Raw genomic sequence first — 20,506 nt, 5'->3', positions numbered from 1 at the left:
CCACAGTATTCCAATAGTGGCCGAACCAAGTCCTGTACAGTCGCAACATGACCTCCCAGCTGCTATATTTGCGGCTTATCAAAGGACGACATGACTTCAGTAGAGCCTTTGATAAGGTCCCTCATGGCAGACTGGTACAAAAGGAGAAGTTACAAGCTGTTGGGGAGACCTGGCAAGATTGATATAGAATTGGGTTTAGTCATAGGAGATGGAGATGGAGTTGGGGGCGGGGAGGTGGTTAAAAGTTTTCCTTAAAAGCTGGGATTGTCCATTTGAACTCTGGAACTTAAAAAGGCGTTGAATCAGAAACTCTGTAAATTGTACTGTTCTAAATTTCTGACTCAACGCCTTTTTAAGTTCCAGAGTTCAAATGGACATTCCCAGCTTTTTAAGGGGAACAAGTTCCAGATTTAAAATTAAATCACTAAAGGTCTTGATGAAATCTTCCAATACATAGTCTTTTCACGTGATTACAAAGCAGTTTGGAGCACTTTTTTAAAAAAAAAAGGGCATGTCCCCTATTTCTCAAATTACAAGTTACTTTTTGAATTCAGGGGCATCATTTTAACAGCAGGCTCTCACTTTGCTGGTTGCTGGTTAATTTACATGCTTGGTTGTGATTGTAGTTAATTATCAGAAATAAATTGTAATTACATCCCGGGTGAGCATTTGTTGTGGACTTGATTCGGGAATTTCACACAGCAGGGATTTCCAGGGCTTGAACACTGATGCACATCAGAGACTGTAGCAGAATATTAATTGTAGTTGAATTTTCTACCACTAGGTGGTGCCAAGCTGCTTTGAATTGGCTGATAATTGACAATTAGGTGAGAGACCAGATGGAAAATTATCTTTAGCATTGTTAAGGTTTTATTTTATTCCAAAATAGGCATGGTGCAGACAAAATGTCTTTATTTATCATTGTGTAGGGACAATTAATAGACAATGCTGGCGCCTATACATGTTTGTTATTGTCAATGTTCCATGTTGGAATTTAGAATGATCTTGCTATCAGCTGAGAGCAAATACTCCAGTTTTTAAAAAAAAATCAATATTATCTCTGTTATGAATTTTAAAAGATACTTTAATGAGAAACATGAGATGCACAGGCAGCTGCTGCTGCCAGCCTGACTCAGTGGGTAGCCCCCTCACCTCTCAAGTCAGAAGGTTGTGAGTTCATATCCTCCCCCAGGGATTCAAATAAAATCCAAGCTAAAGCATCAGTGCCAGTGCCACAGCAGTGCTACACTGTCGGAGGTCCCTTCTGCCCTGTTAGCTTGATGTAAAAGATCCTGGAGTGATATTTAAAGATTAAGAAACTGCTTCTCCATCTCCCACTTTATTCTGACTGATACTTATTCCCCAAACCAACATATCAACAAGTCAACTTGCTGTTTGTGAAAGCTGGCTAAATGTGCATTGGCAGTGGTGTTGACCACATTTGGAAAAGTACTTTGCCAACAATAACCCTGGAAGTACTCAACGGGTCAGTCAGCTTTCTCAAAGAACTGAACTTGGTTTACAGCACTTTGTTTTTAATTCCAGCATCCCCAGGAATTTGGATTTGTGCAAAGTTAACACTAGGTCAGATGGGAGTGACCAAGTGGTTAGCACTGCTGCCTCACAGCACCAGGGACCCGGATTCGATTCCACCCTCTGGCAACTGTTTGGAGTTTGCATGTTCTCCCTGTGTCTGCGTGGGTTTCCTCCGGGTGCTCCTGTTTCCTCCCATAGTCCAAAGATATGCAGGTTAGGTGGATTGGCCATACTAAATTGATCATAGTGTCCAGCGATTATGTAGGTTAGGTGGATTAGCCATGGGAAATGCAGGGATAGGATGGGCTGTTGTTTGGAGGGTCGGTGTGGCTCAATGGGCCGAATAGCCTGCTTCTGCACTGTAGGGATTCTATGATTCTAAGCCTGTGATAAGTGGTATTTTCCAAACTTTTTACCACTGCGGTCCCATTTTGAGGTTTCAAAAATTGTCACACCCCAAGGATGAAGAACATTGAGTGGGGATGCGGTGTCGCTATGTGAGCAAGGCTCTGTTAGACTTGGAGCTCACTTTTTATAACTGTGGAACTCCGCAGCAGAGAAGAGATTGGTTAGCTCCATCGGCTGGACAGCTGGTTTGTGATCTGGATTTAATTCTTACACCATTTAAAGTTACCATGAGGGACTGTCCTCCTCAGCTTCTCCCCTTGCCCTCAGGTTAAACCACCACTGATCACCTCTCTCAGAAGGATTGTGACCTCACTTTTAATGCCTCAAAGATCCCCAAATTTCAGCTAGTGACCCCACTTTGGGAAACGCGTACCAATGAAATGCAAGTTGGTCCTTTTCATTCAGGAAATAATTTGATGTTAATATAAAATTTGACTGTTTACAGGCCTCCCGTGCCTTTTCAAGCTGTGATTTATTTGCTGATTCAAAGGCATGTTCTCTCAATGCTGAAGAGGTACTGCCAAAGGGGCCCACTGTTAAAGATTTAAAGCATTTGCTTTGTTGTTCTATGGAGTAGAGTTTCTGTTTGTCCCTGTTTCATTCTAGTCTGCTTGGTATCCAGGAACTGCACTGTCCAGTCAGCTGTGATCAAACTCGCAGCAATTGTAAAAAAACAACTGCAGATATCTGAAGGGCTCGAAACGTTAATTCTGTTTCTCTCTTCAAAGATACTACCAGACCTGCTGAGTTTCTCCAGCAATTTCTGTTTATATTTCACAATAATGATAACAGGTGAACTCCCACCGTCGCTCACCCCTTTACTTTTGTTAAAACTAAATCTGGCATTTAAATGCGACATGAGTTACCAACTGGACAATGTTAAGACAAACAGCTGTCTTTATAAAGTGAGGTTGAGAATTGATTTGCCCTTCATTGTAATATGCAAGCTATGCGTGCTCAGAATACAGAATGTGCAGATCAATTATGTTGCATTCAATATCCAAACAAATTCCATGAACATTTTTGTTTTGATATTGAATTTCATATTGTACACAAACTAGGATTGCATTTCTGGCTGGAGGTCGTTTATGTCCTGTGTAACAATCAAATGTTGGTAGATTGTTTTTTCAAAATACAGACAAAGCCTTTTACTATAAAATATTTCAATTTTCTGAGAGAAGCTGTGAAGCAGCTTATGGGAATGAGACTGATTACAGTTTAAACAGACAGCAAATGGGATTCGTGACAAAATGCAGCTTCACTGAGAAAACAAGCTGGCCTTGTCAATCCTACCTGATGGATCTGCTTTAATTGGACGGTCGGCAATCAAGGAAAGCCACAGCTGAGGTCAAAATTATGCAGCGGAGGAGGGAGAGAAGAGAAAACAATTAACGTCTCAAAACCCAACCCTCACATTTTGCAGGAGACAACACCGAGAAAAGAGAAACTCAGTGTTTTACATAGGACTTGAACAGAGCGAGAAACATGCAGGGTTAAGGAGCAAAGGGAGTGCGGGGACTTTGGGTGGTGAGATTAATTAATTGTCCTTTCAAAGAGCTGGTAGAATCAGATGGGCTGAATAAGTTTCTTCTGATGAAGGATGAATGCCCGAAATGTTGACTCTCCTGGTCCTCGGATGCTGCCTGACCTGCTGTGCTTTTCCAGCGCCACACTTTTCGATTCTGACTCTCCAGCATCTGCAATCCTCACTGTCTCCTAAATTCCTTCTCAGCTTGATAACCTTGTGGTGGGTGAACCTGTTTGTAGGGGAGGTGGTAGCACAGTGGTGATACCGACAATGTAGGCAATATCTGGGCTCCTGGGCCTGTCTGCCTCGAACAGCTGCTTCCTCCCTTCCCTCAATTATCCTTTCTGTCTTTCTTTTCCTTCATCCTCTTCCTGTCCTTGGTGATAGAGAAGACGACATCGCAAACAAGAGCGGCTGAAGTGGGACTCTTGGCTGGGGCATAGCCTGGCAGCAGAGCTGAGGACTCCTGGTTGTGGTAGGCCCGGAGCCAGGGATTCCTGGCTGTGTCGGCCCAGAACCAGGCACTCCTGGCTGTGGTCGGTCCGGAACCAGGCACTCCTGGCTGTGGTCGGCCCGGAACCAGGCACTCCTGGCTGTGTCACCCTGAACCAGGCACTCCTGGCTGTGGTCAGCCCGGAAGCAGGGATTCTTGGCTGTGGTAGGCCCGGAACCACGGACTCCTGGCTGTGGTATGCCCGGAGCCAGGGACCTCTGGCTGTGGTATGCCCGGAGCCAGGGACCTCTGGCTGTGGTAGGCCCGGAGCCAGGGTCTCTTGGTTATTGGTGAGGCAGCAGTGGTCATGGAGCCAGGGACCCCTGGTCACAGTGGCGAGTGTGGGCCCAGCGATGAAGAGGTGGTGCCTGAAGAATAGCGACTCTGACACTGGTAGGTCTGGTGTAGGTGACGGAGGGTGGGTGGTAGCACTGGTGTTGCTGGTTGGCCAGCTCAGGGCATGGGACCCATGGTGACGGAATGAGGATAGACTCTTTCAGCTTTATCTTTTTATTCTTAAAATATTCAAAAGGCACCGGATTGTGGCGACAGTTGAAGCTTTTCACTGCATTTTACGTGTTGTTCATTGTGACAATAAATCATCATTCATTCATTCATTCATTCAGCTAGACCAGTCATTAAGATGCATATGTTAACACTTAGAAGATCACGGGTTCAAGTCGTAGTGGGTGTTAAATTAATCAACTCAATTTCTTAAATCAAAATGAAAATCTGATTGTAATTGAGGTTTTCACAATTGTTGATAATCTCATCTCCTTCAGGAAAGGAAATCCACTGTCCTTACCTGGTCTGGCCTACATGTAACTCCAGACCAAAGCAACATGGTTGACTCTTAATTTCTCCCGTAAAACAAAACAAAAAGAAAACACCTTCCATTAATTTAAATCTTAGTTGCAGATTATGTAATTTTGTTATGACAAATCTTGCAGTCTATGTAGTTTAGAAGTGGCAAAAGACAACAGGAAATAAAAAAATCCAGATATATTATAGATAAATGTATATGCAGGCATATATAGAATATATACACACATACATAAAGTATACAGAAAATAATTAATATGTAATTGGGACATTTATAGTTTTGTGTATTGTATTTCATAGTGAAGTGTGTTTTAAAATTCATCACCTTGTTAATATCGATTCTAATAGCCACATTATTGGCAGAATTTGATTTAGTGTTATGACTACAAAGATCAGTTTTTTTTTCCACGGAGCTGAATCATAAACAAAATAGCTGGAGCTCTGAATGACAGAGGAGTAACTGCTTCCACTGACAGCACATGTGGTAATCAGAGGAACCCAGGTTCAAGGCACACCAAGGGAAATGAAAATTAATTTCCTTTATGCACCAGAGGTTGAGATCTGGAATGCGCTGTCTCAAAGGTAAGTGGAAGTAAATTTAGCGGGAACTGATAAAAGGGATGAATAATGAAAGAGGTAAAAATGTGCAGTGTTTTAGGGCAAGTGTAGGTGTCTGGGTGAGGAGCCAGGGTGTGTGTGGGTGGAGAGTGAGTGGAGCAGACTGCAGGAGTGAGGAGCAGGGGGTCTAGGTGAAGGTTGGAGGGTGTCTAGGTGAAGATATGTGAAGGGCAGAAGTGTTCCTGGGTGAAGATTCGGGGTTCTGGGTGAATATTGAAAGAGTGTTTCTGGGTGAGAATTTGGAGGGCTGGTCCACGTGAGGAGAGGAGGGGTCTTGGTGAAGATCGAGATGTTTCTTAGTGAAGATTTGGGGGTTAGGGTCTGGAAGAAGAGTGGAGGGGGTTTAGGTGGGGGTTGGGGGTATTTCTGGGTGAAGGTTGGAGGGATCTGGATAGTGAGTGGAGGGGGTCTGGGTGAAGAGTGTGTTTGGGGATTCTGGGTGGGGGAAATAGAGCCTCGAAAGGGAGCAGGGTCTGAAAGGAAAATATCATGTTCGGATTTTGTCTTGGCTCTATACTAAACAAGAGGTTATTACTGCAGAACCTACAGGATGCTGGTCGGGGAATCTAGATCACAGGGCACAGTCTCAGAATAGAGGGCTAACCATTGAGGAACAAGACTTAGATAAAGTTATTTACTCAGAGAGTTGTGTATCTTTGGAATTAGATTTCCACTATGGAAACAGGCCCTTCGGCCCAACAAGTCCACACCGACCCTCCGAAGAGTAACCCACCCAGACCCTCTGACTAATGCACCTAACACTATGGGCAATTTAGCATGGCCAGTTCACCTAACCAGCACATCTTTGGATTGTGGGGGAAAACCCACGCAGACATGGGGAGAATGTGCACCCTCCACACAGACAGTCACCCAAGGCTGGAATCAAACCTGGGACCCTGGCACTGTGCTGCCCCATTGTATTCTCATTGTATTCATTGTTGAATATGTTTGAGGCGGGAATAAGGAGATTTTTAGTCTGCTGGGGAATGGAGAGCATGTGGGAAAATGGAGTTAAAAAAGAAGATCAGCCATGATTGTATAACAGGGTGGAGCAGACTCAATGGGCTGAATGGCCTACTCATGCTCCTATTGCTTATGTTCTTGGGGAGCCGGGTCCAGAGAATTGGGAAGTGGGGAGCATATCGTTGGAGAACATGTCTACGATTGAAGGAACTGGAAGAGAGTTTTGAGCTATGCTGTTGAAAGCAATAAGTTCAATGCTATTTGTTCTGATAAAGTTATCTGACATCCTTCAAGAACACAGCATCTGTATCACAAACATTGCAGAGACACAGATCAGGCTCCACAGCTTGACACGAAAGGTTTGCACGAAAGCCCCAGGAACTTTGTCCCGTGCAGATTTTTTTCTGAATCTAACACGCCATCAGCAGAATTCAGACTTGGTATTAAAATGAAAGGGTGATTCCTGATGACACTGACATGAACTGAACTGAAGGAGCTGGAGCAGTTTTCAAAACAAAAAGGAATGTCTATCCAGTTTCAGCCTGCAGCACACAGCGGCTACGTTTGTATACAATTTAATCAATTGCTCTTTGCACTTTAAGCTGTCACAACAGAGTCGATTCACGTTACCCTTGTTGTTGATTATTGCCGGGAAGTTGCGATTATGACAACTGAGTCAGTGTCAGTTTGCTACCTGCTCTCTGATGGGCTCCAGTTGTTGGATTCCACTGCCGTGGGCCAGTTTTGTCAGAGTCCCCGAATAAAGCGGTGACTGAGAGTGGAACAGCAGCCATTCAGAAACCTGACTCCCAGCGTGGATCGATTTGATTTGATTTATTATTGTCACATGGACCTGGGTACAGTGAAAAGTTTTATTTTGTGTGCAGTACAGGCAGATCGTACCATACAAAGATGATCAAACAGAGCGAGAAATACAAAGTTACGGTCACAAAGGAGACGCACAAAAAGCAAGATCGATATTGGATTTGAAATTTGGAAGGTCGATTGGACCAGAAGTTGCCTGATCACTGGTGGTCACCCTCTGGGAGAGATCTGACTCCATCTCAAGGTATTTCTGGCTGGTTGAGTAGCACTCTTGCTCCTAGCCAGATGATTGTGAGTTGAAAACTCTCGCAGGAGCAGGAGGAGACCATTCAGCCCCTTGAGCCTACTCATCCACCCAACAAGATCATCGCTGACCTGATTGTGGCCTGGTTTCCCTCCATACGACTCACATCTTTCATCAGGATTGAATGATTGTTTCTCACCATGGTCCTACCAGATCATAGGGCTGCCCTGAGTTTAACCTGAGGGACACCATGCTTCAGGCGAGGGGAGAGGTTGAGACTGATAGTTCCTCATGGCAATCTCAGCCCGTGCAGGAATTGAACCCACCGCTATTGGCATCACTCTGCATAAGCAAATCAGCTAAATGAGCTAATCAGGAGTCTGCCTCTACTTCAAAACCATTCAATGACCCAGCCTCCCACTGCTTTCTGGGGAAGAGAGTCCCAGAGATTGACACCTTGGGAAAAATAATTCTAATTCCCATCTAATTCCTGTTTCTAAACTCTGTCCACTTTTCTTGTCTTTTCAACAAGGAGAGACATCCTCTTAACAGCCAAGTCCTCTCAGGATCTTATATGTTTCAATACGGTCACCTCTTATGCTTCTAAATTTCAATGGACACTGTGACAATGCTGTGGCTTTAGGAGATGCATTTTGTCCTGGTTTCCTTTAAGAGTGAGAGATTGAGTGAGAAGCGCCGAGCAGTCTGTGGTGATGTAAACAGCTTGTGAGGCCTTGGAAGTTTTTCATAAGGTTGGAATAATAGAAGCAGCCTGGATAGGTGTGGCCAGCTCTCACAGACCAGGATTTCTGCTTTGTGTTTAGCTTTTAGATTCTGCAGAAGCTGCTGGAGCCTGGAGGAAGTAGAAGTTATTCTTTCCCCTCACTTAGATACAACTAAAAGCTGGGGTTTCTCTTCCTACTGCTGGTGTTGCATGTGAGAAAAGCTGATTTTTGAATATGCCTTTTTCCCAGGGGTTGTGTTTATGGGATGTTACTGCATTGACGCATGTAATTAGTATTAGTTACTACATCTGTTGAGTTTTCCAATAGAGTTAAGTTATTCTAAATTCTTCTTTCTTTTGCTGTATTTTAATTAGAGTCATAGAGATGTACAGCACGGAAACAGACCCTTCGGTCCAACTTGTCCATGCCGATCAGATAAGCTTGTCCCATTTGCAAGCATTTGGCCCATATCCTTTTAAACCCTTCCTATTCATATGCCCATCCAGGTGTCTTTTAAATGCTGTAATTGTAACGTCGAATTCTCTATTCCTGAGATGCTGCCTGGCCTGCTGTGCTTTGACCAGCAACACATTTGCAATTGTACCAGCCTCCACCACTTCCTCTTGCAGTTCATTCCATACACTGACACCCTCTGTGTGAAAAGGTTGCCCCTTAGGTCCCTGTAATATCTTTCCCCTCTCACTCTACACCTATGCCCTCTACTTTTGGACTCCCCTACCTTGGGGAAAAGACCTTGTCTGTTTATCCTATCCATACCCCTCATGATTTTATAAACCTCTAGAAGGTCACCTCTCAGTCTCCAATGGTCCAGGAAAAACAGCTCCAGCATATTCAGCCTCTCTCTATGTGTTTGAATAATTTCTGCTGTGTTTAACATTGAGTAGTTTGACCAGTCACATTGCATCTGGAACACAGCACTTTATATTTGCCTTTGAAATGAGAAAAAAGTTAGGGTCTAGGCCACCCTTTTACAATATTTTTAGGGGGTCTGGTCTGGTCCATAACAACACAGGCTCAACTTGTCCAACCTTGTAGTGGTTCTGTTCGCCAAGCTGGAAGTTTTAGTTGCAAACGTTTCGTCCCCTGGCTAGGAGACATGATCAGTGCTCTGGAGCCTCCTGCGAAGCGCTTCTTTGATGTTTCTTCCGGCTCCAGAGCACTGATCATGTCTCCTAGCCAGGGGACGAAACGTTTGCAACTAAAACTTCCAGCTCGGCGAACAGAACCACTACAACAAGCACCCGAGCTACAAATCTTCGCACAAACTTTGTCCAACCTTGCTCATGAGATAGTGATGCCCCTCACCCCAATTCCAGGTACCAGCTGAGTAAACGTTCTCAAAACTACTTCTAATCCAATGATGTCATTTCTTAAGCAAGGAAACCAAACTGTGCACGGTACTCTGGATGTGGTCTTTCAGTGCCCTGTACAAACAGAGCACAGCCCATCTACTTTTATGTGCTACTCTCATTTCAATAAGCAGTAGCATTCCATTTGTCTTCCTAATCATTTACTGTCCCTGCATACTCTGCACCTCAAAGTTCAATCCTATTCCAGAGATTAGAGCTTATTATTCAGTGCAGTTCTGAGGAGTGCTGCTCTCTCAGAGATACCATATTTGATTTGATTTGATTTATTATTGTCACATGGACCTGGGTACAGTGAAAAGTTTTATTTTGTGTGCAGTACAGGCAGATCGTACCATACAAAGATGATCAAACAGAGCGAGAAATACAAAGTTACGGTCACAAAGGAGACGCACAAAAAGCAAGATCGATATTGGATTTGAAATTTGGAAGGTCGATTGGACCAGAAGTTGCCTGATCACTGGTGGTCACCCTCTGGGAGAGATCTGACTCCATCTCAAGGTATTTCTGGCTGGTTGAGTAGCACTCTTGCTCCTAGCCAGATGATTGTGAGTTGAAAACTCTCGCAGGAGCAGGAGGAGACCATTCAGCCCCTTGAGCCTACTCATCCACCCAACAAGATCATCGCTGACCTGATTGTGGCCTGGTTTCCCTCCATACGACTCACATCTTTCATCAGGATTGAATGATTGTTTCTCACCATGGTCCTACCAGATCATAGGGCTGCCCTGAGTTTAACCTGAGGGACACCATGCTTCAGGCGAGGGGAGAGGTTGAGACTGATAGTTCCTCATGGCAATCTCAGCCCGTGCAGGAATTGAACCCACCGCTATTGGCATCACTCTGCATAAGCAAATCAGCTAAATGAGCTAATCAGGAGTCTGCCTCTACTTCAAAACCATTCAATGACCCAGCCTCCCACTGCTTTCTGGGGAAGAGAGTCCCAGAGATTGACACCTTGGGAAAAATAATTCTAATTCCCATCTAATTCCTGTTTCTAAACTCTGTCCACTTTTCTTGTCTTTTCAACAAGGAGAGACATCCTCTTAACAGCCAAGTCCTCTCAGGATCTTATATGTTTCAATACGGTCACCTCTTATGCTTCTAAATTTCAATGGACACTGTGACAATGCTGTGGCTTTAGGAGATGCATTTTGTCCTGGTTTCCTTTAAGAGTGAGAGATTGAGTGAGAAGCGCCGAGCAGTCTGTGGTGATGTAAACAGCTTGTGAGGCCTTGGAAGTTTTTCATAAGGTTGGAATAATAGAAGCAGCCTGGATAGGTGTGGCCAGCTCTCACAGACCAGGATTTCTGCTTTGTGTTTAGCTTTTAGATTCTGCAGAAGCTGCTGGAGCCTGGAGGAAGTAGAAGTTATTCTTTCCCCTCACTTAGATACAACTAAAAGCTGGGGTTTCTCTTCCTACTGCTGGTGTTGCATGTGAGAAAAGCTGATTTTTGAATATGCCTTTTTCCCAGGGGTTGTGTTTATGGGATGTTACTGCATTGACGCATGTAATTAGTATTAGTTACTACATCTGTTGAGTTTTCCAATAGAGTTAAGTTATTCTAAATTCTTCTTTCTTTTGCTGTATTTTAATTAGAGTCATAGAGATGTACAGCACGGAAACAGACCCTTCGGTCCAACTTGTCCATGCCGATCAGATAAGCTTGTCCCATTTGCAAGCATTTGGCCCATATCCTTTTAAACCCTTCCTATTCATATGCCCATCCAGGTGTCTTTTAAATGCTGTAATTGTAACGTCGAATTCTCTATTCCTGAGATGCTGCCTGGCCTGCTGTGCTTTGACCAGCAACACATTTGCAATTGTACCAGCCTCCACCACTTCCTCTTGCAGTTCATTCCATACACTGACACCCTCTGTGTGAAAAGGTTGCCCCTTAGGTCCCTGTAATATCTTTCCCCTCTCACTCTACACCTATGCCCTCTACTTTTGGACTCCCCTACCTTGGGGAAAAGACCTTGTCTGTTTATCCTATCCATACCCCTCATGATTTTATAAACCTCTAGAAGGTCACCTCTCAGTCTCCAATGGTCCAGGAAAAACAGCTCCAGCATATTCAGCCTCTCTCTATGTGTTTGAATAATTTCTGCTGTGTTTAACATTGAGTAGTTTGACCAGTCACATTGCATCTGGAACACAGCACTTTATATTTGCCTTTGAAATGAGAAAAAAGTTAGGGTCTAGGCCACCCTTTTACAATATTTTTAGGGGGTCTGGTCTGGTCCATAACAACACAGGCTCAACTTGTCCAACCTTGTAGTGGTTCTGTTCGCCAAGCTGGAAGTTTTAGTTGCAAACGTTTCGTCCCCTGGCTAGGAGACATGATCAGTGCTCTGGAGCCTCCTGCGAAGCGCTTCTTTGATGTTTCTTCCGGCTCCAGAGCACTGATCATGTCTCCTAGCCAGGGGACGAAACGTTTGCAACTAAAACTTCCAGCTCGGCGAACAGAACCACTACAACAAGCACCCGAGCTACAAATCTTCGCACAAACTTTGTCCAACCTTGCTCATGAGATAGTGATGCCCCTCACCCCAATTCCAGGTACCAGCTGAGTAAACGTTCTCAAAACTACTTCTAATCCAATGATGTCATTTCTTAAGCAAGGAAACCAAACTGTGCACGGTACTCTGGATGTGGTCTTTCAGTGCCCTGTACAAACAGAGCACAGCCCATCTACTTTTATGTGCTACTCTCATTTCAATAAGCAGTAGCATTCCATTTGTCTTCCTAATCATTTACTGTCCCTGCATACTCTGCACCTCAAAGTTCAATCCTATTCCAGAGATTAGAGCTTATTATTCAGTGCAGTTCTGAGGAGTGCTGCTCTCTCAGAGATACCATATTTGATTTGATTTGATTTATTGTCGTCCCATGTACCCAAGTACAGTAAAAAACTTGTTTTGTGAGCTGTACAGGCAAATCATAGCAAACAAAGATTGAGAGATCATAGGGTGCTTAGACAAAGCCAGGAATTCAAGATTACAGCTGCACAGGAGATGCACAAACCAGAATCATCCAGAAATGGTGAGAAAATGAAGCTCTGCCTCTATTATTAGTTGGAGGTAAATGATCCCAGCACTATCTTGACAATTAGCCAGTGAGTTCACCCTACTGTCCTAACAACTAATTATCCTTCAACCAACATCACTGATACAAAATATCTGGCCGACATCTTACTGCAGTTTGTAGGAGCTTGCTGTGGGTAAATGGAGTGAAAATTCCTACATTATAACAAATCAAAAGTCTTTTTGGAAGCCCTGAGGTTGTGAATGATGCTTTTGTAAATGAAAGTTGTACTTTTTTTAATCAAAGGTAAGTTGTCATAGAGTCATACAACATGGAAACAGACCCTTTGGTCCAAGCAGTCCATGCTGACCATAATCTCAAACCAACCTAGTCCTGCCTGCCTGCCCCTGGCCCATATCCCTCCAAACCTTTCCTATTCATGTACTTATCCAAATGTCTTTTAAACGTTGTAACTGTATCCAAACCCACCATTTCCTTAGGATGTTCTTTCTACACATGCACCATCCACTGTGTAAAAAAAATTGCCCCTCATATCTTTTTAAAATCTTTCTCCCCTCATGTTAACAATGTGCCTCCTAGTCTTGAGATCCTCCTTTTTTACCTTTTCTGAAAGAAATTTTTATTTGTAATGCTTCCTTCCCAATGATGCCCAGTCCCTTGGCAAACTTTCCTCATCTCCACCTCACTGATATTCAACCTCTTATCCATTATTCATCACATATACCAAGGTAAGAGGATCAGTAGGGTATTCAACCATGGGATCCAGCACAGCCAAATAAGACTGTGTCTACATGTCTGGACCAGACCAGCTTTTGCTGCAGTATCCACTAAAAAAACTATCAGAAACAACAATATTGACTGACTTACTTCCTCCTCTCATTATTCTAGGACACTAAAGGCACTAGTGACTTCCTAACTATTGCCCGAGGTGAGACTAGCTAATTCAGCATTAATGAGGATTTGAACCTAAGACATTGGCAGGCAGGGGGATTGTATTGTTTTAAGCACTATATTTTAATTTAATGTGGAGGATTATTGCCGTGAGGGTGTTTTCACGTTGTCCCCCTGGCATTGCAGCCAAATGCAAAACTCCCATTAATGAATGGTTTTATGTGTTTGAAATGCTGTTAAGTGGCAGAGATGAGCTTTGTGACAATTAGTCAATTGGCTCAGTTTACTGACGCTGTAGTGTCCAACACTTTCAATTCTTGGAGTCTATTGGAATTCAGAGCAGTTGACATGAATTGACCCTTTAACTGCTTCACTGTTGAGATTTGAAATGATTGGTGACCGTGGTAATATTCAGTCCAAATGACAGCAGGTGGCTCTTGCCTTTGAGTCAGGAAAGTTGTGGATTCAAGAGTTGCGCATGTTAGGTGGGTTGACCGTGCCAAATTGCCCATAATATCCAAAGATGTACAGGCTGGGTGGATTAGCCATGGGAAATGCATGGTTACAGGGATAAGGTGGGGGCGTAGGGATGATTGTTGGATGGTCGGAGTGGACCTAATGGGCCAAATGGCCTGCTCCACACTGCAGGGATTCGATGATAAGTCACTCTCCAGGGCTTAAGCCCCAAAATCAAGGCTGATGCCCAGATGCAGTACCAAGACAGCACTACAGTGCCAGCGGTGTTAGTCATCTGGATGAAGCCATCTTTCTTCTCAGATGGATAGACAGATCCTCGGGCTCTATTTCAAAAGAAACAGGAGAGTTATCCCTGGGTGTCCTGACCAACGTTCCCTTTAAATTTTCCTGCCACTGCATGGACCTCATTCGGCCGTAGGTGGGAGTGGCTTCTGGAGCTATTGATGTACGTGACACGCACAGAGCTTCCCAAAGACATGCAGTTTATGGGGAAACTTGGTCCTCACTAATATTCCTGATGAAGGGCTTATGCCCGAAACTCTCCTATTCATGCACTTATCCAAATGTCTTTTAAACATTGTAATTGTACCCACATCCACCATTTCCTCAGGATGTTCCTTCCGCACATGCACCATCCTCTGTGTAAAAAAATTGCCCCTCGTATTTTTATTAAATCTGCCTGACCTGCTGTGCTTTTCCAGCACCACACTTTTCAACCCTCCTCACCCATATTTGTCATGCGGCTGACATCAGAAAATTGGAATAATTTAGTTGTTATCACATTGCTGGGTGTGAGAGCTAGCTGTGCACAGTTGACAGCTGCATTTCCCACATGTCAACAGAGACAATTACTATGTCAGCTGTAAAAAGGGTGCTACAAATAAATGCAAGGTTTTTTTTAAGATTTAAGACTTGACACAGATTATGTCTGAGCAGTAGGATCAAAGTGCAACAAAACAATAATTACACTCAGGGCCAAACAGAATCTCCACATAATCTCTGTCAGTGGTCATGCTTGCAACATCTACACCTGACAATCTCTGTCCGTTCACCCTTTGGCAAGGATTCCTCAAAGGAATGGTGCTTAGTTCCTGGCAAAGACATTTTCCTTTCTTTACTCATTCCACAGAATGTGGACATCTCTGGCAAGGACACTGTTTGCTAGCCTGTTGCTATTTGCCCTCAAATTGATGTCATTCTCGGCCTTTCAGATAAACTGTATAGGCAGTGGGTCTGGAGTCACATGTAGGCCAGACAGGGTAAGGACAATGGATTTCCATCCTCAAAGTACATTAGTGAATTAGATGGGTTTCTGCAATGATCAATGTTAGTTTCATGGTGGTCTTTAACGTGATCAAGATTTTGTTAACTAAATTAGTTCCACAGGTTGTTAAGAGATTTAAACCCATGATCTTGACACATTAGCCTGGAAGTCTAGATTACGACTCCAGTGATATTATCACCAAGCCTCCACATTCCTACATGTTGTGACCTTGCAAACTAATTATCTTGACTAGGTTTCAAGGCACTTTCATTTCCTCTATTGTCTGGTTGGGCCTCTGGCATTCTATCAATGTGTTGTCTCTTGGTTTTCCCACAGGAAGCCATCTGTTTGAATTCTTCTGAACTGTTCCGAAGTGGGTTGCACTGGTGACAATACAATGACTTTAAGAGGTGTGCTTTATCCTGGTTTTTGTTCTGAGGAGAGGTTTTAAGGCAGAGGTGAAGAGCTGTCTTACAAAAGCCCGTAAAATAAACAGCTTGTAAGGCCTTGGTTTTTTTTAAAGTTGGAACAAGAGAAGCAGCCTGGGGTGAGTTCCCACAGAGCCAGGATTTTAGTTTTAGTTTTCAGAAGCAGTTGTTGCTGGGTCTTCAAGCTGGGGTTGGAAGCTGCAGTACACCTTTCCCTGCTACTGACTCTTTTGGAATTTCTCTTGATGTTTTTCCCTCCTGGACTGGAGAATTGCATGTGAGAAAATCTATTTTATTGAATTTGCCTTTGCCAAGGCTGCGTTTATGGGATGTTACTATATTGGAACAGTTAATTGGCATTAGTTAATAATCTCTTATTCTGTTAAATTTTCTAATAGAGTTATTATTTCAACTTCTTTCTTTTGTTTTTTAACTATGGTGTATGAATGAAATGTGTTTTGCTTCAAATCTGGCAGTTTGACCAGTCGAATTGCACCTGGAATGCAACCCCTTACACTTAGCTTTAAAATAAGAGCAAGTTAGGACTAGGCTATCTTCTGAATATATTTTGAGGGGGTTTGGTCTGGTGCATAACATATTGGACTAGAAATGTTAACTCTGTTTGGCTCCATAGCCTGAGCTGCAGAGTGTTACCAACTTTTAAAATTGTTTTCATTTCAGATTTCTAGCATCTGCAATTCATTGCTTTGGCAAATCTGCTTCTAATTTGGCACTGAATTGACACTGAAGTAAGTATTGCAAGATGGCTTATGTAAAATGGGAAAAAGTCACATGGACCTTATTATTTCCCTGGTCATATGAGTATTTGGAAACCATGTTCCCTACATTACAACAGACTACACTTCAGAGATACCCCAATAGCTGTGAAGTGCACTAAAATATCCTGAGATTGGACATGGCATTTTATAAATAAATTGCTTGGCTTATAACACAGAATCACGCCATTTGATTGAATTACACAGTCAGTGTTTATGCTCCATTTGAGTCACCAGCCATCTACATCATTTAATCTAACCATCTCTATCATTGATTCCTTTCTCCACATATTCTGGTCTCCTTGCTGTTGGAAAGATTTTGTTAAACTTGAAAGATTTGTAAGGGTGTCACCGGGGTTGGAGGTTTAATGTATAATGAGAAGCTAAATAGGCTGGTGCTATTTACCCTGGAGCGTCAGAGGCTGAGGGGTGACCTTGTAGAGGTTTATATAATAATGAGCGCATGGATAGGGTGCATAGCCAAGGTCTTTTCCTGGGGTAGGGAGTCCAAATCTAGAGGGCATAGGTTTAAAGTGAGAGGGGCAAAATTTAAAAAGGAACCTAAGGGGCAACCTTTTCATGCAGAGGGTGGTGCATGTATGGAATGAGCTGCCAAAAGAAATGGTAGAGGCGAGTACAGTTATAACATTTTAAACGGCACATGGACAGTACAGGTTTGGAAGGATATGGGTCAAACAAAGGCAAATGGGACTGGTTCATAGATGAGTTGGCTGAAGGGTCTGATTCCATACACTACGATTCTATGCATCCTGTCTGTCACATTAAAACTTTTGTAAGTTTTAATAAGGTCATCTCTCATTCGTGATGCCTCTCCCAACTGGGGCACTCAGTTCCTTGATATTGACCACCTGTAAGTTAGATTAAAAGAGATATAAATAGACACAGACTGCAATTAGGAGGTGCTCATTTGTAATGCCTATCCTGCAAATAAATGCTAATAAAAATGTGTAAAGCTTGGAAACAGATTCATCCTTTAACTGACCAAAGCAAAATACTACAAGTAAGGAAATCAGATACAAAACAGGAAGTGCTAGAGAAACTCAACAGGTCTGGCGCCACCTGTTGAGAGAGTTAATGTTTCTGAGGAAGAGGCATATTGGACTGGAAACCTCAGCTGAGGAAGAATGTTCTTGATACAAAGTTGGTGCAATGAAGGTTTACCAGTTTGATTCCTGGGATAGCAAGACTGACACATGAGGAGACGCTAATTGGTAAGGATTAAATTGACTGGATTTCAGAAGAATATTTGGGGAAGGGGTGGGGTTCTCATAGAAACCTAAAAACATTCTAACAGGATAGAATGGGGTAGGAGTAGGAGGGTTGAAAAGTGTGGTGCTGGAAAAGCACAACAGGATATATTCCCAATTCTTTCGCCTCTGCCGCATCTGCTGTCAGGAGGACCAATTCCACTACTGAACAGCCCAAATGGCCTCCTTCTTCAAAGACCGCAATTTTCCCTCCGACGTGGTTGACGATGCTCTCCACCGCACCTCCTCCACTTCCCGCACCTTTGCCCTTGAACCCCACCCCTCCAATCGCAACCAGGACAGAACCCCACTGGTCCTCACCTTCCACCCCACCAACCTCCGGATACATCGTATCATCCTCTGTCATTTCCGCCACCTCCAAATAGACCCCACCAAAAAGGATATATTTCCCTCCCCTCCCCTATCAGTGTTCCAGAGACACCACTCCCTCCGCGACTCCCTCATCAGGTCCACACACCCCCACCAACCCAACCTCCACTGCCGGCACCTTCCCCTGCAACCGCAAGAAGTGCAAAACTTGCGCCCACACCTCCCCCCTCACCTCCCTCCAAGGCCCCAATGGATCCTTCCATATCCATCGCAAATTCACCTGCACCTCCACACACATCATTTACTGTATCCGCTGCACCCGATGTGGTCTCCTCTACATTGGGGAGACACGCCGCCTACTTGTGGAACGCTTCAAGAACACCTCTGGGACACCCGCACCAACCAACCCAACCGCCCTGTGGCTGAACACTTTAACTCCCCCTCCCACTCTGCCAAGGACATGCAGGTCCTTGGCCTCCTCCATCACCAGACCCTGGCAACACGACGCCTGGAGAAAGAGCACCTCATCTTCTGCCTAGGAACCCTTCAACCACAAGGGATGAATGCAGATTTCTCCAGCTTCCTCATTTCCCCTCCACCCACCTTCTCTCAGTCCCAAACCCCCCCGGATTCAGCATCGCCTTCTTGACCTGCAACCTCTCCGCCCCACGCCCTCTCAGGCCTATCACCCTCACCCTCACCTCCTTCCACCTATCGTAGCCCCTCCCCCCAAATTCCACCCCCCCCCCCCCCCACCTTTTATCTCAGCCCGTTTGGCACACCAGCCTCATTCCTGAAGGGTTCATGCCCGAAACGTTGATTCTCCTGCTCCTTGGAAGCTGCCTGACCTGCTGCGCTTTTCCAGCAACACACTTTTCAACTCTGGTCTCCAGCATCTGCAGTCCTCACTTTCTCCGAAGAGTAGGAGGGGAAAGACGTGAAATTTGCTGTCACTAGCAAAAAAAATTGAACAGAAATTTACTGTCACACACACTTTTACATGAAAACACAGTGAAAAACCAAACCACGGCGCCTGTATTAATGACAGAAGTTATACGTAATAACAAAAAATAATGAAATTCAGACTAATTCATGACAGTTTCTTTAACAACTCCTGGGCTTGGGGAAAGCCGAGTAATGAAAGATGGAATGTCCTGATGTCGCAGCCGAGATGATTCTGACCCACCGGAAGATACCTCGTCCAAAGATGTGCAGCCAGGCGAATTGGCCATGCTAAATTGCTCATCGTGTCCAGGGTGGTGTAGGTTAGATGGATTAGCTATCTGGGAGATGCACCTTTATGGGCATAAGGTAGGTGGGGTAGGCCTGGGTGGGATGCTGTTCGGAAGGTCGGTGTGGACTTGATGGGCCGAATGGCATGCTTCCGCACTGTAAGGATTCTAAGATTTTCTATGTTTCTGCATTAAATTTGGTCCTCCCCCTCTCCACCCCTGACCTGCCGAATCTATCTTTCACCACGCGGATCTCCGGCTCCTGACAGCCAGGAGAGAGTCAGCTCAGTGTGACTGGACCGGGGGTGGGACCATCTCACCCGCGTGGATGAGTGCACCTGACTGAAACTTTCATTACCCAGTACAGACAAGATGGGACGAATGGCCTCCTTGCATTACAGCATGTCTTGGATTCTGTGATCAAGGGCAAGTAGGGATGAGCAATAAAATGCCTAACCAAAGACCGCCATGTCCTATCAACAAATACAAACTCTTAAACTCCCCACGGTTCCTCAGAGAGAGAACACATTTACTTGCCTCTTCCTCCCTGATAAAGATGATTCTGGGGCCTGATGTTATGTTGGGGATGCACTTTAACTTTTTCTCTTTTTAATTTTTTTCTTTGCCAGTCAATTCTCAACTGAGGAGATTTTAATCTCCTGGTTATATATATTTCCTTTTGTTTGTTTGAGAGGGAGCTGAATACTGTACAGAACCTGGAAGTGACTATATTAACAATGGTTGTTGGAACAGCACGAAGATGCCTCACCTTGATATGTATAAATACATCAAGGTGAGGGGGGTGGGGGGGAGCGGGTCGGGGGGAATGACACTTTTAAATGCATGGAATATATTGCGGAAATAACTTTTTTGTAAAGAATCATTGGATGCGTTGGAAGTGGTCTTTTTCCCGGGAATGGGGGTGGGAGTCCAGAACTAGATGGATAGGGTAAACAGACCAGATCTTTTCCCCGGGATGGGAGATTCCAAGACTAGAAGGCATGGGTTTAAAGTGAGAGGGGAAATATTTAAAACGGACCTGAGGGGCAACTTTTTCACGTAGAGGCTTGGATAAATACAGTATTTAAAAGGCATATGGGTGGGTATATGAATAGGGAGGGTTTAGAGGCATATGGTCCAAATGCTGGCAAATGGGACTAGATTAATTTAGAAAATCTCTTGTCAGTGCGGACGAGTTAGACCGAAGGGTCTTTTTCGGTGCTGTACATCTCTGTCACCCT

This window comes from Hemiscyllium ocellatum, chromosome 42 (genome assembly GCF_020745735.1).
Source record: "Hemiscyllium ocellatum isolate sHemOce1 chromosome 42, sHemOce1.pat.X.cur, whole genome shotgun sequence".
In the NCBI taxonomy this organism is placed as follows: domain Eukaryota; kingdom Metazoa; phylum Chordata; class Chondrichthyes; order Orectolobiformes; family Hemiscylliidae; genus Hemiscyllium; species Hemiscyllium ocellatum.
This window is presented reverse-complemented; position numbering follows the sequence as displayed.